The sequence below is a fragment of the Bos indicus genome, chromosome X, assembly GCF_029378745.1.
Source record: "Bos indicus isolate NIAB-ARS_2022 breed Sahiwal x Tharparkar chromosome X, NIAB-ARS_B.indTharparkar_mat_pri_1.0, whole genome shotgun sequence".
Classification (NCBI taxonomy): domain Eukaryota; kingdom Metazoa; phylum Chordata; class Mammalia; order Artiodactyla; family Bovidae; genus Bos; species Bos indicus.
Window position 1 is genome coordinate 48,347,068 of NC_091789.1, and position 27,565 is coordinate 48,374,632.

The window sequence follows — 27,565 nt, forward strand, 5'->3', positions numbered from 1 at the left end:
ACATATATATTTGACTAATAATGCCAGAGGAAAATTAGTAGAATCAGGGAATATTACACTTAAAAGAATGAGATACTGGTACTACTGTTCATTTGCATAAACGTGACTGAAGGGATGGTAATTATTTGTACCCCTTTCTACTTTAAGAACTAGTGTATCTTGGCCTTGTCAGTGACTGTGGTCATTCCACTGTTACTGATTACAGTCTAACCTATAATCAGTAAGGTATAATCAGTACAGTAATCAGTACCTGTAATCAGGTACTGATTGTCTTTAGCATGTCAAATCATCACCAATGTCTTAAACATCACCCATCATTGGAGAAAGGATAGTGGTAAAATTATAGAAACATTTAGTGTGGATAAAGCTGCTCAATTGTATCATTAGTAGAATCAGAAATACAGAATGCTTTCTCAGAAAGAGTCAAACATAAAAGAATCTTCAATAAGCAACAGCAGTTATATTTTTCCCCTTCTAAGGAAAAGATCAAATTAAAAATCTTATCTTTTGATACAGTCCTCAAAACACTTTTTTAAAATAATTCTTTTAATCCAGAATGTTGAGCATAACTGTTTTCTACTCATAATCTTAAAAAATTGTGAGACAGCAAAAGAGACACAGATGTATAGAACAGTCTTTTGGACTCTGTGGGAGAGGGAGCTCGGGGGATGATTTGGGAGAATGGCATTGAAACATGTATAATATCATATAAGAGATGAATTGCCAGTCCAGGTTCAATGCAAAATACAGGATGCTTGGGGCTGGTGCACTGGGATGACCCAGAGGGATGGTATGGGGAGGGAGGTGGGAGGGGGATTCAGGATGGGGAACACGTGTACACCCGTGGCGGATTCATGTTGATGTATGGCAAAACCAGTACAATATTGTGAAGTAATTAGCCTCCAATTAAAATAAATAAAATAAAATAATATACAAACTAGAATAGAAAAAAAATAATAACAACCTTAAGAATTTTCTAAAATTGATGAGTAAGAAGGTTATACAGTAAGGGAAAAGAAAGGTATACAGAACTTGATATGGGAATTTGCTTGTTTCTCCAGCTAGCCTTGATGTTTCCTATCGCATTCCTTCAATAAGTAAGAAGTTTTAGTCTGTTTTTCATGCCCACTCCATGGCAATGTAGAGATTTTAGGGTATCTATAAGATATAATAGATCAAGATTGGAAAAAAGGTTGTTTTTCAACTCCAATTGGAAAGATTTAGCTCTTTTAAGGTCATCAGAACCTTAAAACCTCTGTAAGGTAAAAGTCTCATAATATGGTTTCAAAAAAGAATTAGTCCCTAGTATACCATTTGGGACTTAAGCATTCAACACATCACCCATGTTCCTAGTGATACACATTTAAATATATTCTTTGAAAGTTTTTGTTTCTGCTAAGAGACACATTATTTTCTAACAACAACAACAGAGCCTGTTTATTTGTTTTTTGTGGAATATTCAAACCATAAATGTTTAAACAGCCTAAGAGATCATATGTTTGAGTGTTACCTTTGGAGTAACCCACCTTGCAGGTTTTGCCAAACACCGCAGGGTTTCCACAGACACGGGACTCTCAGTGTTGAAAATCGAGAAGTCCCAAGAAAACTTGAACAAATTGGTCACCCTCAAAATTATCTCTCAAGTTGAGGTTACATTGTATGTAGGTCAATCTGAGCTTTTGGATAATTTCTTACAGTAAAACCTGAGAGTCCAACAAAGGATCCTACCTTTTACTTGAAATATATAACATTATATTCATCCTAGAAGGAGTAAAAAGAAGAGTATAAAAGTTGTTTTCATTAAAGGCTAGATCTTTAATTTCAAATGGTATTAGTAGAGACTTTATTACTACTTCATTTAATATTTATGAGTCTACTTTGATTGTCAGTTATCCTTTATGATATCATTTATAAGACAGCTGAGTAGAAGCACATTTTCTAAGCTGAACTATTTAGAATAACATTAAACAATTCTTTAATAGCTGGAAATTGGAATAGGAAGTGCTTGATGGAGAATTAACCTCCGAATCATGTTATATACTAAGAAATTAGGGTTACATTTGCAGTTGTGTAGCAACAAATATAAGGATGAAGTGTCTAGTAGAACTTCATAACCTGTCTGATTTTATGTATGTCAGAGATCAAAGGATGTCATGTGAAAGATCACATTACTATGCAGTTAAAATCTGAAATAATGCAAGTAGCTTATAATATTTAAAGGTTATCATAACCCCAAGCATGCAACAAAATGTGTCTAACTATCATCAGTGTACCCTGTTTTCTCCTAAGTTTTGTTTCCTTTTAGAATATTGTCATTGCAGAATAAATAATATTAGTTAAAAGAACTTATATATAATCATAATCCTATTCACATACACATATGCTTATCTGTATATTCACATACAGGGCTTCCCTGGTCGCTCAGTGGTAAAGAATCTGCCTGCAATGCAGGAGACACAGGTTCAATCCCTGAGTTGGGAAGATCCCTTGGAGAAGGAAATGGCAACCCACCCTAATATTCTTGCCTGGGAAATCCTATGGACAAAGGAGCCTGGCCGGCTACAGTCCATAGGGTTGCAAAAACGTCAGCAACTAAACACACATGATATTCACATACATGCTGCAGTCCATGACGTCACAGTCAGACACGACTTCGTGACTGAACAACAGCATATTCACATACACTGACATATCTGTGTGCTTCAAATGGCCACTTGCCAGATCTTTAAAGTTGCCTTCAAATATTGGTTGAAAATCAGACTGGAAATTGTTTTGACTTTATGCATACTCAAATAAATGACATGCTAATTTATACCTTTAGAAATATATCTGCATGTAGTATAATTTGGAAAAACACAATTGTATTCAAGTATTTGGATTAACAAATGGTAGTGTCAAATACAAAAACCCACAGCAGTAGAATTGAGCACTATAAGTAAATTTTAATGTATACATCAGACATATATCCCTCTGTATCTAATGAAAATACATTGTTTATATTTGTCACTTTGGGGACCCTTTTGAAAGTAGTCTAAGTGTACTTTCAGAACAGATAATGGTCTGCATCGCTTGTGGATTGGAGCCAGTGTTCTCCTGAGTTTATTCTTATTAGTTTTAATGCAATTAAAATGTATTTAGAAGCCTAATAATATTATTCATGGCACATTTCTGTAAGTTTAAGCATGTGATTCTTTAGGGAGACCAAAAAAGAATTTGTTTAGTGAGTTAGAGGAGAAGCTGCACATAGGCTATAGAAGGGGCGATGCCAAAAGGAAAGGAAGTAAGCACAGGGAAATGCCATATTTTTAATTACTTCCAAAGGGTACTGGTATATGTTTTGTAACTGTTCATCTCTGTTTTTATGAAGTGCTGACTCTTTGAAGCACAAAATTACATGTGTGTGCCTGAAGGCATATGGAAAGAAACACACCAGAAACTATCACTGACTCTTAGCCACTAACTAGTTTAATATGTACAGTTTGGAGAGGTCTGGGAGTCCAACAAATCTACTGATTTTGATTAGTTTTTCAAGAAGGAGAAGGAAAAAACATTTTCAATCGAAACCTACCCCTGAAAATTTGTTACATTAGAGATGATGCTTTGAGATTTTCTTCCTGACTGAAAAATAGCTTGTTAATACCAAAAGGTCATTTGCACCTCTAGATTTTTATACCTTTGCAAATAGAAATCTTTTAACATTTATTCCAATTTTTTCCCTAGCGTTTAAAAAGCACCTGCAGAAAGAGAGGCTTTTTCAAATAACTTATACGTAATTCTAAAATTTGTCCCTCAGTTGTGTATTCAATATCTTAATGCTATAATTTGACTTTACTAATAACCAACTGTAAGGGAAACAATAACACTTTGGGGACTAGAGATGATTCTGCTTTTAAAAACATATTTAAAGAAAATCAGTGTTTTGCTGGTAATTCAAAGACTTCCATGATATTCCCATTTGGGAAGCCACTTCCTCTAATGGTTCTGGCAAGAGTCCAGATGGGGGCTTATGAATAGGAGTGCATTTTTCACTTCTACATAGAAAGCTATAATCAAAGGAACAAATACCTTATGTAGCTAAAAGTCAGATGTACCATTTAATATTTCCAGATAGCAACTGCACTGTCATTTCATATAAAATTCCTTTTATTAACTTTAGAAAACAGTACCTGACTGCCAGGTTTTGAATGTCCTTCTCTTAACTATAAAAGTAAACAGTAGAGAAATCTCACATTTCTAGTACTTTTTAGGATAACTTTGCAAAAAGAGACAGGAAAAAAGAGAAACTCCTTTATTGTTTACTAGCATTAAATAAAATCTTTGAAGAGAACGCCATAGTGATAGGAAAGCATCATAAGATCAGTAAAATGACAAAACAGTCAACAGTCAACCAAACAGTTCACAGTAGATATAATCAACTAGTCAATAAATTTTTTAAATCTGTCTTTTACAATTTTTTGTTTTGCTTTTCATCTCTTGAATTTTTTTTAATGATAACATCTCCATTTTTGTTCTTGCTATTTTTCTATGTAACCTAACAGACATATTTTGATAGTCTGTGCTGCTGCTGCTAAGTCGCTTCAGTCGTCTCCGACTCTGTGCGACCCCAAAGACGGCAGCCCACCAGGGTCCTCTGTCCATGGGATTCTCCAGGCAAGAATACTGGAGTGGGATGCCATTTCCTTCTCCACTGATAGTCTGTACTCAAACACAAAGGTTTGAGAGATCTAGAGGAACCTACAAATAGTGCAATTATAAAAGGCCTGTGTAGCTTAAGACTCGGAGAAGGCAATGGCACCCCACTCCAGTACTCTTGCCTGGAAAATCCCATGGATGGAGGAGCCTGGTGGGCTGCAGTCCATGGGGTCGTTAAGAGTCGGACACGACTGAGCGACTTCACTTTCACTTTTCACTTTCATGCATTGGAGAAGGAAATGGCGACCGACTCCAGTGTTCTTGCCTGGAGAATCCCAGGGATGGGGGAGCCTGGTGGGCTGCCGTCTATGGGGTCGAACAGAGTCGGACACAACTGAAACGACTTAGCAGCAGCAGCAGCTTAAGACTCAGGAATATATTGATGTCCAGAGTAAAACACCACTGATTAGCTCTTCCTATGTTCTCCAGGCAGTGATGACTTAAACCATCTCTACAAAACTATAGAAGCACACTGTTTTTCTTAAACACATATTGCTCACCTTACAGTTTAAAGAGAGTAACTCTAGTGATGGATCGCTATTTGTATACATGGCTATAGATGAAGAGGTAAGTGGACAAGCCACAGCATCCTCTTCATAAATGTGAATGGTGAGCTAGCTCTTCTGTTGTTTATAATGTATCTTCTTAATACAGGGTTTACCTCAGCAGCCCTGCTTCTCAGAGATATCAATATACTTGATAGCATTGCTCCAGGAGAGAAAATACATATAGACATCTTCAGAAATACAGGACCATCTGGTTAGAATTACTTTTAGTGGCTACATGGAATATTAGTCATTCATTGTTAATACGGAGAAGGCAGTGGCACCCCACTCCAGTACTCTTGCCTGGAAAATCCCATGGACGGAGGAGCCTGGTAGGCTGCAGTCCATGGGGTCACTAAGAGTCAGCCATGACTGAAGCGACTTAGCAGCAGCAGCATCGTTAATACAGAGAGCACAGAGCATATTATATTGGAATGAACAACAGTGGTGCAGTCACTTAGATGTCTTAGGCAAAATAAGTTTTGTGTTGCTTAGGTTTTCTTCTTAATGTTACAGTATTTTAGGCATGGTGCCTGGTTTTCAATCCTTGCTAAATATTTCTTAATGCACACTTCTAAGGGGCCTCATTTTAACAGAATCTTCTTTATTAGATCTATGTTATTTGGGCATTGTTTCTGTTCTTTAATGTAGTGAAGGGAGAGTTAATGATTTTACTCCTTGGAGTTGAACATCTTTGTGAATTTAAATATACATTATATAGAAGACTAATAAACAGAAGATTCTTTTTTAAAGATGGTCAAATACAAATTGAAAGCAACTACCATCTGTACAAAATTTTTCATAAAAATCATTGAATGAAGGAACAAAAGCATGTCATCGTGTATACCAACCTTTCTTTATGCATTATCCAATAAAATGACATTTCAAATGATTCACAGTGGGTAGCATATGGAATACCCCATTAACACTGATTAGATTTAATAATGTTTGTAGCACTGTTTGGGAACATGTACAAGGGATGTGACAGCCATATATTATTAACATCAAAATAACTCAGAAGAAAAACTCCTAATTAAAGCAAGACTGATTTAGAAACTTAGCAAAATTGCAGCCAGAAATAAACACCTACCCACCTGCCCGAGACTTGGGACTTTCTTTTATGCATACAAAACAGACTTGCTTCCTAGGGCTGTGAGATGGCTGCTATGAAAATTATAATGGGCTGTGACAATACCATTTTCAGCTTGTCCAGAATGGCATGAAACCTAGTCTCAGAAGGACAACATTGCTGCTTGAGTTAAGGTTTCAGCCAACTGGCATCAAAGGAAAGCAAGATGGGGTCCACAGTTGTGCTGAGCTGCACTTGGCAAATGTGCATATATTAAGCTGAGCATCACAATAGCAGACTCACTCATGGACTGCCATGGTAACTGATGCCCACCTGTCCTGGGGAGCAATGTATGTAGTGCCTTTGTGTTTTCATAGAAGAGGTCTCTGTGCTATGTTCACTGGGTCATTTCTAGAAAAGGGAAGCACCAGCAGATTAAAGTCAATGAGAGAAGGATGTTGTTTCATTGGACGATTTGAAAATCTAATTGGGAAGAATTCCCACCACTTACAAACGAAACAGTTATACTATAATTTCTGTGCCTGCATTCTGAAATATAAGAATGTTCACCAGGTACTTTTATGAACAAGTATCTGCAGGCTTTGGAAATTTCTTTGTTATGTATTTAACCCTTTTTCAAAGTTAACGTTTCCCTAATACTGGGTTGGCCAAAAGTTTGTTTGGATTTTTCCATAACATAGGAAAATCTGAATGAAGTTTTTGGCCAACCCAATACTGACATTGCCTTTTTAAATAGAATTTTTCATATCCTGCCCAAAATTCCATTTAATTAATTCCTTATTAATTCATCTAAAATCAAAGAATAACCCTCCAGAGCCAATCACTTTTCTTCCCTGTTGTTAGCCTGGGGCCTATGTTTTTTTGTTTTGTTCAGTTCAGTTCAGTCGCTCAGTCGTGTCCGACTCTTTGCGGCCCCATGAATGCCAGGCCTCCCTGTCCATCAGCAACTCCCGGAGTCCACCCAAACCCATGTCCATTGAGTCAGTGATGCCATCCAACCATCTCATCTTCTGTCGTCCCCTTCTCCTCCTGCCCTCAATCTTACCTGATTCGAAGAGCTGACTCATTTTGTTTTGTAATAATATCAAAACATATATATATATATATATATATATAAAGTACTGAGGGAATCTAGTTTCATCATATAATTCTTTTGTTCTTATGTATTATTAGCTCCTTAATTATTAGGTCATTTTATTGTTTTCTCTAGATCCAGAATCTACCATTGCTCTTATTTAGCTTATGGCATATTAATTTCAATCCAGTTTTAATAAATTGTCACTTATATTAAAATTTTAAATCAGTAGTAAATGTGCAAATATTTTCTTTTCCACATGTTCTTTGTAGGTAATTGTCCTTATTTTCTACTTTTATTTTATGTTTACTGGGAAAAAATAATTTATAAGCTGAATAATATTATAATATATAAATATTCTGTTAACTTGATTCATAAAATGAGTTCAAGATGCTTCCCGTATATGTTAGACCATATAGCCATATTCATCATTTTTTTTTTCACTAGTACTTGAGGGTACATGTGCTTTCTCAGTCTCTCATTCATGCCCAACAATTTGCAACCCCCTGGCCTGTAGCTCGCCAGGCTCCTCTGTCCATGAAATTTTCCAAGAAAGAATACTGGAGCGGGTTGCCATTTCCTTCTCCAGGGGATCTTCCCGACCCAGAGATGGAACCCCCATCTCCTGTGTCTCCTACACTGGCAGGCAGATTCCTTAGCAAAGCCACCTGTGAAGCTCAGGACTTGAGTAGTTTTATCTAAATTAATTTTCATCCACTAATGAATGTTAGGAAGCATTGTGCATCATTGCAAGTCTTTGTTCCTAGACTAAATATTTCCCAAGATGTATAACTATATAAACATATTCTTTCCATCTCCTTTTTCCATCCAAAAGTAACTTTAAGGCATTATGATAAAAGCAATAATGTATTTATAGAGACACGATAAATCATAAGTGGTAAAGATGAAAGAATCAGATTAGACATTCCATTTGCTTACTCAGTATGGTGTCTCTTGTGCCCAGGTTTCCATCTTTACAGAACGTAACTGAGTCTGTTTCACCCACACTGCAATCTAACTGATTTTCTTTTCTCTGCTATCTGCTATTCAGTGAATACATGTTTGGATGTGTGTTTTATGCAAAATAACTAACAGCTGAACATTTTGGCACACTTCACTCTTACGTCTTGAGAATGCCTGGGCATTTGTGGATAAAAGAGATATATTTTTGTTTGTATATAGAAAGGAGTGAAAATCACTCCCAACTACTCCCCCTGCCACTAAAATGAATATTCTGAGATGCTAAAAGGAAAGTACCCACTTTAAAACAAACAAACACGAAATCTTATGTATCAGAGTGATTTAAGTAGTAACGTACAAAAGAAGCATACATTAACAGTTAGTGTTTTTGTTTTGTTTCTGAGACTTTTACTAAACTGGGCACTGGTATATATAACCTATTCTGTCACTTGTTTTGCCCTATGTAGAGCTTTAGTAGGAGCATCTCAATTACCTTAGACCAGCCAATGACTACCTCCAGCATTTCCAAGCAGCAGCATGTCTTCCAGGGCACCCAGCTGGGAGCCAGCCAGGTTCTCTTCTTAGAGCCAGCTTAATCATAGAATCACAGAATGTTTCTGATATCCTTTGCTGTTCCCTGGGTAACTCTGCCTAACACTTAGAGTCCTTCTCTTGCATTGTCACAAAGTAGCTCTAAAATGTGAGTCTCAAAGTTTATCTAGGTGTATCCGCTGGCATTTTTTCCTGTCCCCTTCATTCCTAGACACACACATACACACACACTCTGTTCCTCTGGGCTTATAAGCAAAGTCTGTATACTAAATTGACCTGGAACAGTGAGGGCAGATGGGAGGGGAGGAGAAAGCCATTGGCCATTCTATTTTGAATTTTGCAGAGAACTCAGGCATTCAAGCAAAATTTTAGATTCAGTATATGTATATGTTATGTTTGTGTGTGTGTGTGTCTGTGTGAAGAGTTAATGACCTCAATAGAAGTTTACTCTTTTTAAAATTGTAGTAAAAATTATGAAAAATGAGATCTACCCTCTTAACAACAGTTTAAGTGTACAATACAGTATTCTTTACTATAAGCACAACGTAATATGGCAGATCTTGTTACCGATTGAATTGGGCCCTGATGCTCAACACTTACAAAATCAAAAGCGTTGGTAGAGAGGAAAGTTGTCTTTAATCAAAATGCTGGCCATCTGGGGAGATTGTGGACTCCGTGTGCCTGGAAAACCACCTTGAAAGATCATGCTTGGCCATGAAAGTTTTAAAGGAAAGGCGGGAAGTCATCCCAGTGAAACCTTGAAATAGAGGTTCAGAGTCATCACCATCCCCCACTGTGTGCGGTCTTGTGTGCAGGCTTTTGACAACTCGTGATCTTCCTCTAGATGTTATCTTGTTCACAGTTTGGTCACCTAGTTTGTTCATGAGATTACTGAAGGGGAAGCTAGTGAAGAGGTCTGGTCATCTGTTATTTATTTACTCTTTATTCCTCCTTCTTTGATCTATGAAAAGATCCGAATTAGGCAAGGGATTGTGTGATTGGACTTCCCTTGTCACTCAGTCAGTAAAAGATTTGAAAGGTGTACTGGGGCTGGGGATGAGTAGAGCATGGAGGTGCTGGGTTAAAAGTTAGTTACAATATATGGCTTTGTTAAAGTGATAGGAAAGTGACTTCCTGCTGAGGACAGTTTCCCAAGTGCTGCTTACAATCTCTAGAAATTTGTTCGTCTTGTGTGACTGAAATTCTATATGCATTGTAAGGCAACTCCCCTACTTCCCCTCCCTCAGCCCCTGGCAACCATCATTATATTTATTTTCTAGGAGTTTGACTACTTTATTAGATACTTAACATAAATGGTATCATGCAGTATTTGTCCTTCTGTGTCTGGCTTATTTGACTTAGTATACTCCAGGTTACATCCATGTTATAGCATATGACAGACTTTCTTCTTTTGTATGGTTGAATAGTATTCCATTGTATGTATATACCACATATTCATTATTCATTCATTCATGAGACATTTAGATTATTTCCACTTCTTGGTTATTGTGAATGATGCTGTAATGAACATGGGAATGCAAATACCTCTTTGAAATCCTGCCTTTTTTCTTTTTCTTAGTCCAAATCCTGGCTTTGAATAACACATTGATATTGAAATTTATATGATTCCTGAGTTCATGTGATTTTTTGAGATGTCATGGACACCCAGACACAGCAAACACATTAAAGATAAATTCATAGTCCTAGTTTATATCCATGTCACAAATGCAATGCTACTGAAATTGTTTTGTTATTGTTTGTTTTCCTAAAGCAGAAAACTTTCACAGGGCACATTTTTATCTTTCCAACAAAGGAGAGAAAAGAAAAGAAAAGGAATGTGTTGTTTGAAAGTAATGCCACTGTATTTGAATAGCTTCTTCCATAGAAAATGTCTAAAAATGTCTTTCTGCATTAAATAATGCAATTTCCTATTGAAGACATACATTGATACTAGAGAAAATACAGCATCCATTAACAATGCAGCAAAAGTAATCAATTCTTACATATGTATGTATGCACATACATACATGGATCCATAAATGCACATACATACATATTTAGTGAACCTTAAAAAATATATGAAGAGTTGCTAAAAAGTATAAGAAATGTGGTGCAAGAAAAACAGCTTTGCCTCGGAAAATTCTAGTGTAGCCAGAACAACATTTTCCTGGTACAATTTTTAGCCTAGAGTTGATCCAGAATAACTGACCATATTGAACAAATACAGGAAAACAATCTAAGTTGTTAGGCTGCCATGATTGAAGTCTTAGATTAATGTGCTTTATATCCTGAAATGAACTTGTTTTCAACCTTGCGAAAAATTTTATTAACTAAAGAAGAGATTAGACTTAGGGTTAGGGTTGCATGATCATCTAAGGACAATTTATGTAAGGTGATGATGTGAATAGATTCTGAGAAGTGAGCATAGATCTTCAACTCTTAGAGAACTAGGAGTTGAAAATTTAACGTCAGGGATGACAAACAGCCCGGACTGAAAAGAAATAAGAGTTGTCAATAAGCAGCTGGGTTAGAAATAAGAAGTTGTGTTTAAATGCCATTATGTTTTTATAGAGTAACATATCTGTCTTTGAGATAGTTTGTTGTTGCATTGTCTGACTCTTCGCGACCCCATGGATGGTAGCCCTCCAGGCTCCTCTGTCCATGGGATTCTCCAAGCAAGAATACTGGAGTGGATTGCCATTCCCTTCTCTAAGGAAACTTCCCAATCCAGGGATGGAACCCAGGTCTCCACATCACAGTCTCCTACATTGCAGGTGAATTCTTTACCACTGTGCCACCTGGGGTAGTTTCTTGCGGGTTAAATTCAGGATGAGATTGCCGTGCACTTACTAGATTCTTACCTTGTTTTAGAGATCATAGGATATACAAAAGATGGGCAAAATATATTTTACCATCAACTGCCTTAAATCGAGAATCAGAAGATTTAATATAAAATTGAGCAACTAGCTTAAATAATATCTTCAAGTATTTCCATTATAGAAATCTCAAAGTATTCACTGTTTCTCAAGTGCTTGCCTTTTTGCTGAATACTTATAGAATCTAGCATTTTATAGCTGGGAGGAACCTTATAGAATTTCTACTCTTTTTGCTCTGTTTTGCAATTGAGGGAAATAAATCCCATTCCCTATACCAAAAAAAAAAAAAAGATTAAATCTTTGCCTCAGTTCATAGGTCTTTCAAAAACACAGAGCTGACTTTCATCTTTATAAGTAAACTTGGTTTGGAATACTTTTTCCTTTTTGTTATCACTTCTTTAACTCATTGGTGATTTTAGTTAAGGAAAGAGAAGTAAGAAATGATAAAGTATTATCCACTGAATTTGAAACTACCACTTGAATTCAGAATGCATGGTTGAAAACTATTTCCAGTTCAGTACACTAATCCCCAAATTTGAAACAGCACTTGAAAACAAATGTAGGAAAAATGGAAAACTTAAATGCCCAAAGAATTCAGAGAATCACTTTATAGTAAACAATCAAACCCAAATACCTAGTCATTCATTTCTCAGTAGCAGACAGACTAAAGAGTGCCCAATAATAATCAGCAACGGGGATTCTCAGATATTCGCATCACCATCTGTAACAAATTTCATAGCTGTATACAGTTATTCTTGAGTCTGTAGTAATATATCTCAAAGTCCTTTATACCCATACTCTGTCTCTATCTGAAACAATAAAACTTAATTCCTCAGGGACATACCCTTTATCAAAATTCACACAGACTACATATTTTGCTTCATTGACATTTGTAGTAAAATGATCTTTTAAGATCATTTAAAACTGTTAGCACAGGCTCGGGGATCTGATATTTTGCTCTTTTAGCTGAAGTTATAATGCCAGAATAGTTTCTGTTTGGAGGGAACATATCAGGGCCAACCGTATTCAGGCTAAGGGCATGTTCACTGAACCCACAAGCATGTTGGAGAGCACTTTTGAGGCACTGTCCTGATGTAGATCTGAATGGATAAGGGGAGATCTTTGCTCCATTTGCCTTGGCTTTGCAGTTCTCACTCTTGCCATATAAGCTGATCTCCAAGTTATCTAAGAAGCCATTATTTCCAACTCCCTGTTGGTTATTACCATCCCAGTATTTCCTAGCTACCTCAAGCTCAGTCTGTCCAAAACTACTCAGTATTCTCCCTCTCTGCCTGCTCTACCCACTCAAAATAATGTTCCCTTTATTGTCTCCCAAGTTCTGTTAAAAAACAAGTATACACAAGACACACTCTGGTTACTCAGGCAGGAGAACTCAAGTATCCTTAATATGAGGTTAACCCAAATGTTTATTCAGATTTTTCCATAGCATCTTACGGGAAAAGCCAAATGAAAATTTTGGCCAACCCAATACTTCCCTCTCTCTAACCAGTAACATCTAGTCAGTCCTTGTCCCATGGACTCTGCTGCTGCTGCTGCTAAGTTGCTTCAGTCGTGTCCAACTCTGTGCAACCCCAGAGACGGTAGCCCACCAGGCTCCCCCGTCCCTGGGATTCTCCAGGCAAGAACACTGGAGTGGGTTGCCATTTCCTTCTCCAATGCATGAAAGTAAAAAGTGAAAGTGAAGTCGCTCAGTTGTGTCTGACTCCTAGTGACCCCATGGACTGCAGCCCACCAGGCTCCTCTGTCCATGGGATCTTCCAGGCAAGAGTACTGGAGTGGGGTGCCATTGCCTTCTCCGCCCATGGACTCTACCCCTTCCATATTTCTTATATCCATCTTCTACTCTCTGTTCACATGCTACATCATTGGCTGTCTAGATGCTCTCCCAAGGTTCAATGTCTCATCTCTCCAAACCATCTTTCCCTCTGCTGCCAGAGTAAGATTCCTACAAACAGGTGAGATCATATTGCTCCTCTGAATGAAAACCATTGATTAGCCATTACCTCCAAAGAAAACTTGAAAACCTTATCATGCATTCAACACCTTTCCAGGTATAGGGAAGGGAACTTGCCTTCCACGGTCCTGGATTCAACAGCTGAGTCTGTGAAACTGACAGTAGACAGATTACCATGAAGGTAAGATATGCATGTGGGCTTCAGTCATGTCAGATTCTTTGCTACCCTATGGACTGTAACCCGCCCTGCTCCTTTGTCCATGGGGATTCTTCAGGCAAGAATACTGGAGTGGGTTGCCGTGCCCTCCTCCAGGGGATCTTCCTAACCCAGGGATCGAACCCACATCTCTTACATCTCCTGCATTGGCAGAAAGGTTCTTTACCACTAGCACCACTTGGGAAGCCCATGAAGATAAAGTATACAAATTTATTAAGATTTAATGATCTCCTGGAGTAGGAAATGGCAACCCACTCCAGTATTCTTGTCTGGAAAATTCCATGGACAGAGGAGCCTGGTGGGCTACATTCAGTCCATGGAGTAGCAAAGAGTCGGACACAATTGAGCTACTAAGCACACACCTTATGACATCATAGAAAGAAAAAAAAGTGAATGCCCAGTCAGTGAGATTTGAGAACTTATATCGGGGAAGGGGAGACGGGACATAGGCCACTTAGAGGTGAGTAAAGAATTTTTTAAGGAAGATGAATGAAACATCAGGAGAATAGATAGAAGATATGATAGTATAAGACAAAGTTTGGTGGTTTCAATTAGGAAGAGTCATTCTTCTCTGATTAAGAAAACCAGATTAAATTCACACTTTTGTAATTTGGAGGAGTGGTAAGGGTACCCAGGTTCAAATCCTGAATCTGCCACTTACTGTGAAGATGGCACTGAGAAAGTCAATAGACCTCCCTGAGGTGAATTTCATCATGTGTAAAAAGGAGTTACTGATAGCATATATGCATCATAGGGCTATTGGGAGGAGTAAATAAGACAATGCTTGTAAAACATTTAGCTCAATGCCTGGTTCATTGTAAGAGTTCACTAAACATTAGTTCCTGCTACTATTGCTCTGCTATTATTTATCTGTCTCCCAACACTAGTTTATAAATTCAGTGAGGGTTAGGAACCATCTCTTATCACTTTATTTACTTTCTTTTTCTCTACTTAATCTCCCAGTTTCTTAGACATTGTTTCTGCATGATAAATAGTGCTGAGAGCTGAATATGAGGTAGGGCTGGAACTGGTATTTGATCTAATTAACATCTGTGTGTGCAGACTATGAATATTCAGTAATAATACTGACATTCCAAAATATACACATCAATCTCAAAATTTTCCAATCATAACTCTTATGCTACTTTAAACACAACTATTTATATGTCAGTCTCAATAGTTATGCATTGGCCAACACCTGCTATTTTTTAACTCTTTGATACTATGTAATTTCCTAATAATTTATCAGATGAACTTTAATTGGATATTTACATAATATATACCCTTCTTATCAGTAGTTAGGAACTAACAAATAGACTTACTGTCATTTGCGTAGTATGCTATGTTGCATTTGTCCTAGGGTTTTTCCTTATTGTTGTTAGTGTATGTGTGTGTACTTATATATGTGTATGTATGTGTTAATTTAGCTAGCATTTTTTATGCCTTTGAGCAGCAAAAAAAAGTTGGATGATGTCAGTTCCCTGTTTAAAACTTCACTGACTTACATCTTTCTCAAGAAAAATTTCAAAATGCTTGAGAGACCTGTGAGGCTTCCCAGGTAACACTAGTGGTAAAGAACCTGCCTGCCAATGCAGGAGACACAAGAGATGCGGGTTCAATCCCTGGGTTGGGAAGATCCCCTGGAATAGGAAATGGCAACCCGCTCTAGTATTCTTGCCCAGAAAATTCCACAGACATCGGAGCCTGGTAGGCTACAGTCCATGGGGACACAAAGGGTCAGACGTGACTGAGCGACTGAACACAGCAAGAGGCCTATAGAATCTGGCCTCTACAGAGGTCAGGGACCGTCTGTCTCCTATTTCCCACTTACTCCATTGGCTCTAGTGGTCCAGGCTTTTTTTCTCTCCTTTATGTGGCCACAGTACTTCATCTCCCTCAGAGCCTTCACTCACCCTACACCAGTGCTCCTCTGGCTCTGCCCCTTCAAGTCTGAGTTCTAACATTTCATCTATCAAGTGGCATTGCCAAACACCTGGCCCACCCATACACCCACAGTCTAAGTTAGGTCTCCCAAATATATACTCTTGAAAAGCTGTGCTTTGCATTTGGTGTTTAAAAAATTGTATTTCTTTAATGGATGCTTTCCCACCAAACTGTACGCTCCACGGAAGCCATAACCCAGTGACTTTGCGTCCATATTAAGTACTGTATCCTCAGAACCTAGAAGATACCTGACACAGAGTAGCCAGTTAATGGATATGTTTGGATAAATGATAAAATCACTCTCTTAGGTATCTCTGAATGCAAAGATAGGGTCTGTCTTCAAAGGAAGAGTAAAAAGAAATATCCACAAAGGACACAGTCAGTGAATACTGAAAGGGGGTGGAGAAAAGTAGGAGGGCTGAGTGTACCTCCTACCTCTGTAATGTTCATCAGATCTGTGGCTTTAACTGGAAGCTTATTTAAAAGCATTTTCTTTACACCCAGCCAACTCAGGCCACATGTGGAAAAGTGGGCTCATTACAAAATTGGTTCATCACTCCAGTAACATAATTACCTACTATATGTTAAAAACTGGGGACTTTGGTTCAGAAAACCAATCACTGACTATGCTATCTTTGTTATACTATTTAAAGGTCCAATGCCTAAGTTTTGTAATCTGATTCTTTTTAAAAATTTTATAGTCTAAATACTGACATTTTAAACTGTTACGTTGAACCCAATTGAAATGTATATATACTACATTGATCTTATTAATATTTCACATTTTAAATATTCATTATTGCATATTTATCATATAATGTGTGATCTCTAAGTAAATTTCAACTAATATGCCATAATATTAGTTTTTACATAAATTTATTAAAAATAGTAATCATTTTTGTCTAAAACTCATGTATTCAAATTAAATGAAAGAATTCACATTTGGTTTTTAGCATTTAGAGACATCTTTTCTGATATATTATGGAAAGATGAAATGCTGTCTATATTTTTTAATAGATTTTATATTTGTGACTTCCTTTCATTTAAACAGATAATTATGCTATGTTGCTAACTAAAGCTTTTTGAAGGTTAAGTGGATCTCAAATTGATTTTTCCATGTTCTCAACAATCCAGACGTAATGATATTTCAGATTTTCAAGTTTTTTATTAAAATCATAAGTAATGTACTGCCTATGAAGATGGAAATTGTAAGAACTGATTTGACTCAGTTCACAACGAGGTACATAAACTCCTTCGTCCCCAGTGTTCTACTAATGCTTATTCCAGTTCTAATGGAACAAGTCTTATGTATTAACAATTACTCTCCACGTCAAAATTAAGTAAAATGACAGTTCTCTCTGCCTAGTATTTGATGCAGCAATGCTATTGTCGAGCAGGGAACAGTTTACCCTGACCCTCATAAAGCCCCTAGCTGAGTCTGAAAATTCAGATTGACACCTCTAATTAAAATAAATAAATTTAAATTAAGAAAAAAGATTGACAAAGATAGATTAATAGGAAAAAAGCATATAAATTATTGAATGTAAATTTTACATGGCATGCATGGAAACTATCATTAGTAAAAGACGACCCAAAGAAATGGTTAAACCTGAGAGATTTTATGCTGGCTTTGATAAAGAGTGGAAAGTCATGGAAAGATATGATAGGGCAAAGAAAATGAATCATAGGAAACTGGGGGGACTAGGGTCTATTCATTCAGATTCTTCTTGGTGTCGTTTCTCCATCTTGGAGATAAAAGCATTCCTTTCTTTAGGATATAGGCAAGATACCTCTCATGTGGGGATTTTCTGACCTTTTTCACGGGAGAAGAGCAAGAGGAGCTCACTGACCTTTCTACTTCTATTTTCTCAAATTCCTTCAGCTTAAAGTATTCAATATGCCACAGTGCCATATTGTGGGGTAGTGTCCTGAACCCCATCAGCTATTGTGGCATTTAGAAGGTAAGGGTTACAGCACCTGCCTTCAATCAGTAGTTATAGCTACTGAAAATAGTTAAAAACTATATATAATATACCTTGGAGAAGGAAATGGCAACTCACTCCAGTATTCTTGCCTGGAGAATTCCATGGACAGAGGAGCCTGGAAGGCTACAGTCCATGGGGGCACAGAGTCGGACATGACTGAGTGACTATTGCTCATATATAATGTATATAAATGTATAAACAATAATTCACTTCCTATTTGAATACATGCCTGTGGGTGAATTATAATTATTTTAAGTTGAATTTTAGGTCCATACTAATACTATGTTAGTGAGGAATATAATATATAAATCTGTATATGTAGTCACACAAAAGCATAGATTATAAAAACTTTAGACAGTTCTATATAGTGTGTAATACCCAAGTAACTGTGTGAAGACTGCTTCCTTATGTCAAATTTCAAAATAAGTCAATATAAAAATACTTTACTTTTCCAGATTCATGATTGAGATCAAATGGTTTAAAATTAATATTACATTAAAAAGTTAACATTTTATCTCCTAGCTTTTTAAAATGCTGACCACATTTTAGTTTGTAACCCTGCAAAAACACTTCTCTTAGAAAATGATGTAATTTTAGTTCACAGTTGTCTTGCATAACTTCTAACCTGGAAAAATCAGAAATGCTTTTCTTTGTAGAACAAGGAATTTAAAAGTCAGCTAGTAAAAGGAGAACTTCTCTAAATTGCTTTTCCACCTTACATTTGATAAGTTTGTGTGCATTTGATATGCCGCTTTACCACTTTAAGATTATGTTTCTTTTAGTATATAAATTACTGTGAAGTGAAGTGAAGTGAAAGTCACTCAGTTGTGTCCAACTCTTTGCAACCCCATGGACTATAAAGTCCACAGAATTCTCCAGGCAAGAATACTGGAGTGGGTAGCCTTTCCCTTCTCCAGGGGATCTTCCCAACCCAGGGATCGAGCCTAGGTCTCCTATGTTGCAGGTGGATTCTTTACCATCTGAGCCACCAGGGAGTTATGAATTATCTCTATCTTTGAAATATTAAAGTACTGTGAATTATCTCTATCTTTGAAGTTTATCTTGGAAAGTCCCTTGTTTTCCCAGGATTCTTCTCTCTCAATATTTTAAGGACTCCCAAATTTGCTTATGCAAATGGGAAGAGGTCACTCTACATGTTGATCCCAGAATAGTCTAATCATCTTCTGCAAAGTGCCTTTTTCTTTGATACTGATACAGCTACCATCACCATCTCCTATGGTACGAAAGGCCCAGAAATCTGGGCTTTTAGGAGCAAATGGTCTTTTCCTCCTGCTCTCACCATTCTTTTAAATAGTTTCTCAAGAAAAGGCATCAGAAGAGCTTCTAGTGTTACTTATACAGTGTGCCCCAAACTGACCTTTCTATTTCACCCTAAATATGGCTTTTCATCCCATGCTGTCATAACCCAGCTAAGGGTAGGCTGCCTGGCCCAGAGATGTCCTTTGCAAGCATCTATAACATATTTTCTAAAGTCTCTCTTATAGTCAAGCTTGCTGCCACTGCTGCTGCTAAGTCGCTTCAGTAGTGTCCGACTCTGTATGACCCCATAGACGGCAGCTCACCAGGCTCCGCCGTCCCTGGAATTCTCCAGGCAAGAACACTGGAGTGGGTTGCCATTTCCTTCTCCAATGCATGAAAGTGAAAAGGGAAAGTTAAGTCGCTCAGTTGTGTCTGACTCTTCGCAACCCCATGGACTGCAGCCTACCCGGCTCCTCTATCCATGGGATTTTCCAGGCAAGAGTACTGGAGTGGGTTGCCATTGCCTTCTCCTACAGTCAAGCTTAAATATTCCCAAATGGGGAACAGCAGCTCAGTTCAAATCTCTACTCTATCCCCCTTGTCTTTAGGTACAATCCCATTATACCCACTTTATATTATAAATAGAATAGAAATCTATAGGTAGCTATAAGGATGCCTTGTATATCTATGATAAGAAGGTGGCTTTCACTTTCTAGGATGAAAACCCATGAGCCACCAAATACCCTTTCGTAAAATGCATCTTCTAATAAATTATTTCTCTACCAGGTATCCCGTAAGATAACTTTTAAGGCTTATTTCCCTTAAAACATATTCTCAATTTCTGTTCTCTAATATAGAAGATAAATAAAATACCCAAGTTAAAATTTTGTCTATTTAAGTATCTACCAGGGCCACATCTAGGTCTAAATATACAAAGAGCTTAAGCAGGCCATCATTCTACTGATAAATAACATATTCCCTATTATATATAGTTTTAAAATAAAATGATTGAAGCCTACCTTTTTAAAATAATATTCAATTCTAAAATTTTTAATTGGAGGAAAAATTTTTTTACAATGTTGTATTAGTTTCTGCTGTACAACAACATGAATCAGCCATAATTATGTGTGTGTGTGTGTGTGTGTGTGTGTGTGTGTGTGTGTGTATATATATATCGCCTCCCTCTTGAGCCTCCCTCCCTTCCCCTCATTCCACGCCTCTAGGTCATCACAGAGCACCAGCTGGGCTCCCTGTGTTTCACAGCATCTTCTTGCCAGCTGTCTATATTTTACACATTATAATGTATATATGTCAATGCTACTTTCTCCACTTCTCCCTCCCTCTCCTTCTCCCACTGTGTCCACAAATCTATTCTCTACGTCTGTGTCCCCATTCCTTCACCACAAATAGGTTCATCAATAACAGTTTTCTAGATTTCATATATATGCATTAATATACGATATTGGTTTTTCTCTTTCTCTCACTTATTTCACTCAGTATAATACTCTCTAGGTTCATTCACCTCACTAGGACTGCCTCAAATTCCTTCTGTTTTTTGGCTGAGTAATGTTCCATTGTATACGTGTACCACATCTTCTTTATCCATTTATCTGTAGATGGACATCTAGGTTGAAGCCTACCTTCAAAAATGAATTTAAATGTCAAGATTGATGATAATAGATGAGATTAAATTTTTTTATCAAGTCTTCAAAAATATTACTATTAAAGTATTCTCTATAAATAAGGTTTGTTGTTGTTTTATCTTAAGATTTATAAGAAGTGTTTTAGTTTCCTAAGTACCCAAATCAACTCCATGGCTCTTCTTCCAATTTGGTATTATAATGAGACTTTACTCCTTCATCAAATATTGCTTGAGAAACTGTATGGCATAGCAGCTAAGAACATGAGTTATGGATCCATTCTCAGTTTGTTCTCATTACTGTGACTTACCAGCTGTATTACCTGGAGTAAATTCTTAATTCAGAAAGCAGTTATGAGGATTAATTGTGTGAATCCATGAAAGTTTGAAAGTCGCTCAGTTGTGTCCGACTCTTTGCAACCCCATACTATACAGTCCATGTAATTCTCCAGGCCAGAATACTAGAGTGGGGTAGCCTTTCCTTTCTGCAGGGGATCTTCTCAACCCAGGGGTTGAACCATGGTCTCCAGCATTGCAGGCAGATTCTTTATCAGCTGAGCCACATGGAAGCCCAAGAACACTAGAGTGGGTAGACTATCCCTTCTCCAGCAGATCTTCCCGACCCAGGAATCGAATTGGGGTCTCCTGCACTGGAGGCAGATTTCTTACCAACTGAGCTCTCAGGGAAGAAATCAGATTGATTATATTCTTTGCAGCCAAAGATGGATAAGTTCTATACAGTCAGGAAAAACAAGACTGGGAGCTGACTGTGGCTCAGATTATGAAATCCTTATTGCCAAATTCAGACTTAAATTGAAGAAGTAGGGAAAACCACTAGACCATTCAGGTATGACCTAAATCAAATCCATTATAATTATACAGTAGAAGTGACAAATAGATTCAAGGGATTAGATCTGATGGAGTGCCTGAAGAACTATGGATGGAGGTTCGTGATATTGTAGAGGAGGCAGTGATCAAGCCCACCCCAAAGAAAAAGAAATGCAAAAAGGCAAAATGATTGTCTCAGGAGGCCTTGCAAATAGCTGTGAAAAGAAGAGAAGCAAAAGGCAAAGGAGAAAAGGAAAGATATACCCATTTGAATGCAGAGTTCCAAAGAATAGCAAGGAGAAATAAGAAAGCCTTGCTCGGCAATCAGTGAAAAGAAATAGAGGAGAACAGTAGATTGGGAAAGACTAAAGATCTCTTCAAGAAAATTAGAGATACCAAGGGAACATTTCATGCAAAGATGGGCTCAATAAAGAACAGAAATGGTATTGTCCTAACAGAAGCATAAGATATTAAGAAGAGGTGGCAAAAATACACAGAAGAACTGTACAAAAAAGATCTTCATGACCCAGATAATCACGATGGTGTGATCACTCACCTAGAGCCAGACATCCTGGAATGTGAAGTCAAGTGGGCCTTAGAAAGCATCACTACAAACAAAGCTAGTGGAGGTGATGGAATTGCAGTTGAGCTCTTTCAAATCCTAAAAGATGACGCTGTGAAAGTGCTGCACTCAATATGCCAGCAAATTTGGAAAACTCAGCAATAGCCACAGGACTGGAAATGGTCAGTTTTCATTCCAATCCTAAAGAAAGGCAATGCCAAAGAATGTTCAAACTACCACAGAATTGCACTCATCTCACACGCTAGCAAAGTAATGCTCAAAATTCTCCAAGACAGGCTTCAACAGTACGTGAACTGTGAAATTCCAAATGCTCAAGATGGATTTCGAAAAGGCAGAGGAACCAGAGATCAAATTGCCAACATCCATTGGAACAAAAAAGCAAAAGAGTTCCAGAAAAACATCTACTTCTGCTTTATTGACTATGCCAAAGCCTTTGACTGTGTAGATCACAACAAACTGTGGAAAATTCTTCAAGAGACGGGAATACCAGACCACCTGACCTGCCTCCTGAGAAATCTGTATGCAGGTCAAGAAGCAACAGTTAGAACTGGACATGAAACAACAGCCTGGTTCCAAATTGGGAAAGGAGTGCATCAAGGCTGCATATTGTCACCCTGCTCATTTAACTTAAATGCAGAGTACTTCATGAGAAATGCCAGACTGGATGAAGCACAAGCTAGAATCAAGATTGCCAGGAGAAATTTCAATAACCTCAGATATGCAGATGACACCACCCTTATGGCAGAAAGCAAAGAACTAAAGACTCTTGATGAAAGTGAAAGAAGAGAGTGAAAAAGTTGGCTTAAAATTCAGCATTCAGAAAATTAAGATCATGGCATCTGGTCCCATCACTTCATGGCAAGTAAATGGGGAAACAATGGAAACAGTAGCTGACTTTATTTTCTTGGGCTCCAAAATCACTGCAGATGGTGACTGCAGCCGTGAAATTAAAAGACGCTTACTCCTTGGAAGAAAAGTTATGACCAACCTAGACAGCATATTAAAAAGCAGAGACATTACTCTGCCAACAAAAGTCTGTCCAGTCAAATTTGTAGTTTTTCCAGTAGTCATGTATGGATGTGAGAGTTGGACTATAAAGAAAGCTGAGCACCGAAGAATTGATGATTTTGAACTTTGGTGTTGGAGAAAACACTTGAGAGTCCCTTGGACTGCAGGGCGATCCAACCAGTCCATCCTAAAGGAAATAAGTCCTGAATATTCATTGGATGGACTGACGCTGAAGCTGAAACTCCAATACTTTATCCACCTGATGCAAAGAAGTGACTCATTTGAAAAGACCCTGATGCTGGAAAAGATTAAAGGTAGGAGAAGGGGACAACAGAGGATGAGGTGGTTGGATGGCATCACTGACTCGATGGACATGAGTTTGAGCAAGCTCTGGAAGTTGGTGATGGACAGGGAGGCCTGGCGTGCTGCAGTCCATTGGGTTGCAAAGAGTCGGACATGACTGAGCCACTGAACTGAACTGAACTGATGGGACGTATTCACAATGATTCCCACAGAGTATATTTTTTAAGAAAAGATTAGGTATAATGATCTTTTTTATTATTGTTATTGATTTTAGTTATTCTGTCACTGCTATTATTTCTGCTATGTGTCAAACACCATTTTAAGGGCTGTTGATGTTACAAAACTTAAGGTTTGGCTGTTTGCCACTCAAAACTCAATAATCATGAGGCAAATGTCAATAGAAAGGAGAGGTGCTTTAATCAGAAAAGCTGGCAATCTGGGAAGAAGGTGGACTCATGTCCCAAGACCATCTGCCAAGATTCAGCTTAGCAATGACAGTTTTTTTTTTCTTTTTAATTGGAAGATAATCGCTTTACATTGTTGTGTTGGTTTCTGCTGTACAATTACCTGAATTAGCCATGCTGTACTGTGTGCTCAGTCACATCTGAGTCTTTTTGACATGGACATGAGCCTGCCAGGCTCCTCTATCCATGGGGTTTTCCAGGCAAGAATATGGTAGTGGGTTGCCATTTCCTACTCCAGGGGATCTTCCTGACCTAAGTAACAAACTTTTTTCTCTTGCTTCTCCTACATTGTCAGGCAGATTCTTTACTACTGCACCACCTAGGAAGCCTGAATCAGTCATTGTTTTTCAGTTGGTAAGTTGTGCCTGACTCTTTGTGACCCCATAAACTACAGCACACCAGACTTACCTGCCCTTCACTATCTCCCTGAATTTGCTCAAAATCATGTCCATTAATTGAGTCAGTGATGCCATCCAACCATCTCATCCTCTGTCTCCCCCTTCTCCTCTTGCCCTCAATCTTTCCCAGCATCAGGGTCTTTTCCAGTGATTTGGCTGTTGACATCTGACTTCAGCAGCATTGGCCAAAAACACTGAAGCTTCATCTTCAGCACCAGTCCTTCCAATGAATATTGAGGGTTTTTTCCTTTAGGATTAACTGCATTGATCCCCTGGCAGTCCAAGGAATTATCTGTATGCTCTTGGGTTAAATGAGAAGATAAGGAGGAGAGAGGTAAGAAGAAAAGCGGCTGGGACTTCCCTGGTCCAAAGGCTGTCCAAGGGACTCTCAAGAATCTTCTCTAGTGTTTTATGAAAGGAGAGAAGGTTAGCACTCCCCTTGACAAGGATGGAAGAGGCTCTCGGGCCTGACAACATGCCTATGGTTAAGGCATTGCCACCTACTTCATGGCATCTAACCACTGTTTTTAATAGCCAGGACATGGAAGCAACCTAGATGTCCATCAGCAGATGAATGGATAAGAAAGCTGTGGTACATATACACAATGGAGTATTACTCAGCCATTAAAAAGAAAACATTTGAATCAGTTCTAATGAGGTGGATGAAACTGGAGCCTATTATACAGAGTGAAGTAAGCCAGAAGGGAAAATACCAATACAGTATACTAACGCATATATATGGAATTTAGAAAGATGGTAACAATAACCCTGTATACGAGACAGCAAAAGAGACACTGATGTATAGAACAGTCTTATGGACTCTGTGGGAGAGGGAGAGGGTGGGAAGATTTGGGAGAATGGCATTGAAACATGTAAAATATCATGTATGAAACGAGGTGCCAGTCCAGGTTCGATGCACGATACTGGATGCTTGGGGCTGGTGCACTGGGACGACCCAGAGGGATGGTACAGGGAGGGAGGAGGGAAGAGGGTTCAGGATAGGGAACACATGTATACCTGTGGCAGATTCATTTTGATTTTTGGCAAAACTAATACAATTATGTAAAGTTTAAAAATAAAATAAAATTTAAAAAAAATCTTCTCTAGCACCACAGTTCGAAGTCATCAATTCCTCGGCACTCAGCCATATGTATGTGTGTGTGTGTGTGTGTGTGTGTGTGTATTGCCTCCCTGTTGAACCTCTTTCCCCTCCCCTCTAGGACGTCAAAGAGCACCAGGCTGAGCTCTTTGTGTTATATAGCAAGTTCCCACTAGCTATCTGTTTTATACATGGTAGTGTATATATGCCCATTACAGTTTTAAAAGGGGAAAAGGAGGAAGAATCTCAGTGAATAATCAAGGCAGGAAGTTGGATTCTGCATCATTCTCCATTGTGTGCAGACTGGTTGAGTCTCTCTTCAGATGGTGTCCTGCCTGCATGATCTGCCAGCAGGATAACTAATGGAACAGTTGAGGGTAGAGAGCTAGTCCTTCTATAACTACTTAATTCTTCATTCTCACTTATTTTTATCTAGGAAAAGAACCAACATGTTAGGCAAGATGTGGTGTGCATTCAGGAGAGCATAAATTAGGAGTTAGGTTAAATTACATAGTAATCTCATTCCTGTAGTTAGGTTCTTTTAGAGGGGAATAGAAATGGGCAAACAGAAAAGAGCTGTTTTCAGAGAGGCAGTGGTCAACAAGACAAATGTGGTCTACTCTCTTCAGCTATATTTTTAAATGAGGAAAATTGTCAATGAACAGGTAAATAAATAAAAATGATAATGTTACATAGTGATAAGTTCTGACTCAGAATGAAATAAAATAGGCCAAAGTAATAGTGATGAAAGTGGACATTTCATATTGGAAGGTTGGGAAAAGCATCTCTGAGGAGGTGATGACTGAGCTGAAGTTGAATGACCTGGTGAAAAAGAAACATTCTGGGCAGAAAGAGGAGCAAATGAAAGGGCCCTGGGTTGGGTGTGAGAACTTGCTAAACACAAGAAGAGAAAGAAGGTTAATGAGTATGGGCATATTGCTTAAGAGGGAGAATGAGATGAGATTAGGTTGCAGAGGTGGGTAAAAACCAGATCATGTAGAACCTCATAAAGCTTGAGAATGAAATTGGATTTTGTTACAAGTATCATGGGAAAGAACAGAGGCTTTTCAGGAGAGGATCTATATTTGAGAGACCAATAGAGGCCATGAAAAATAAAAGGTAGAGATGACAAGCAGGCAGTTGATTATAGAAGCATCTTAGAGGAGAGACTGGGGCTACAAGTATAATTTGAGAGTCATCATTGTAGATGGTATTTCAAGTCATGTGAATTGCTGAGGTCAGTTAGGAAGACTATAGACAGAGGACTCAGGACCAAGCCCTCAGGGTCCTCTAACGTTTTATGGAAGTTGTCAGAGAAGGAGAGGAGATAAGAGAAAAATATTTTAAGCATGAGGATGTGTGTCATAGAAACTAAGAAACCAGGCTAAATGTTTCATGTGGGTGAGACATCAAAAGGAGGACAGAAGGGTAATGTTAAATTTGGCAACATGGTCATTGTCATTATAAATAATACATTCCTACCATATGAAAAGAATATTAAACTAGTATCATGCAAGGGATTATCATGATGTGTACTCTAGAGGTGGAAAAATAATTTTTTCTCTACCCTTCTGAGGAATTGACAGGACCCACCCCCTGGTCGCTCTATAATAAAGACAGAATAACAAGAGAAAACTAGATAGAAGTTAATAAACATGTATACCTCATGTGTGTGTAGCAGATACGCAAAAAGAAAAATGAGAAACTCCCCAAAGTAGCCTAAGTCACCAGCTTAAATAACTACCTTCAGCTAAAGGCAACTTCACCAGTGATACTCTTGATATCCTTGATTCTCTGGTGATTTAGAGTCATCCTTCTCTTCCTGGTAGCTCAGCTGGTAAAGAATCCGCCTGCAATGTGGGAGACCTGGGTTCAATCCCTGGGTTGGGAAGATCCCCTGGAGAAGGGAATGACTACCCACTCGAGTATTCTAGCCTGGATAATGCCATGGACTGTATAGTCCATGGGGTCACAAAGGATTGGACATGCTGAGTGACTTTCACTTTCACTTTCTCTTCCTGGTCCACAAAGGAACACATCCTTAACCAGTAGAAATTTCCTTTATAAGTGGA

At 38.1% G+C, this 27,565-nt stretch overlaps 1 protein-coding gene and 1 non-coding gene across 4 annotated transcripts in view; both read left to right on the top strand.

The window, feature by feature from the left end:
• The window catches only part of DIAPH2 (diaphanous related formin 2), a 984,078-nt gene that overhangs the window by 698,565 nt on the left and 257,948 nt on the right, over window positions 1-27,565 (top strand). The gene's annotated exons all lie outside the window — the stretch shown is intronic.
• On the top strand, window positions 24,799-24,924 carry LOC139181820 (U6atac minor spliceosomal RNA). Its single transcript, XR_011565558.1, has one exon. It is a non-coding gene; the product is annotated as a U6atac minor spliceosomal RNA (small nuclear RNA).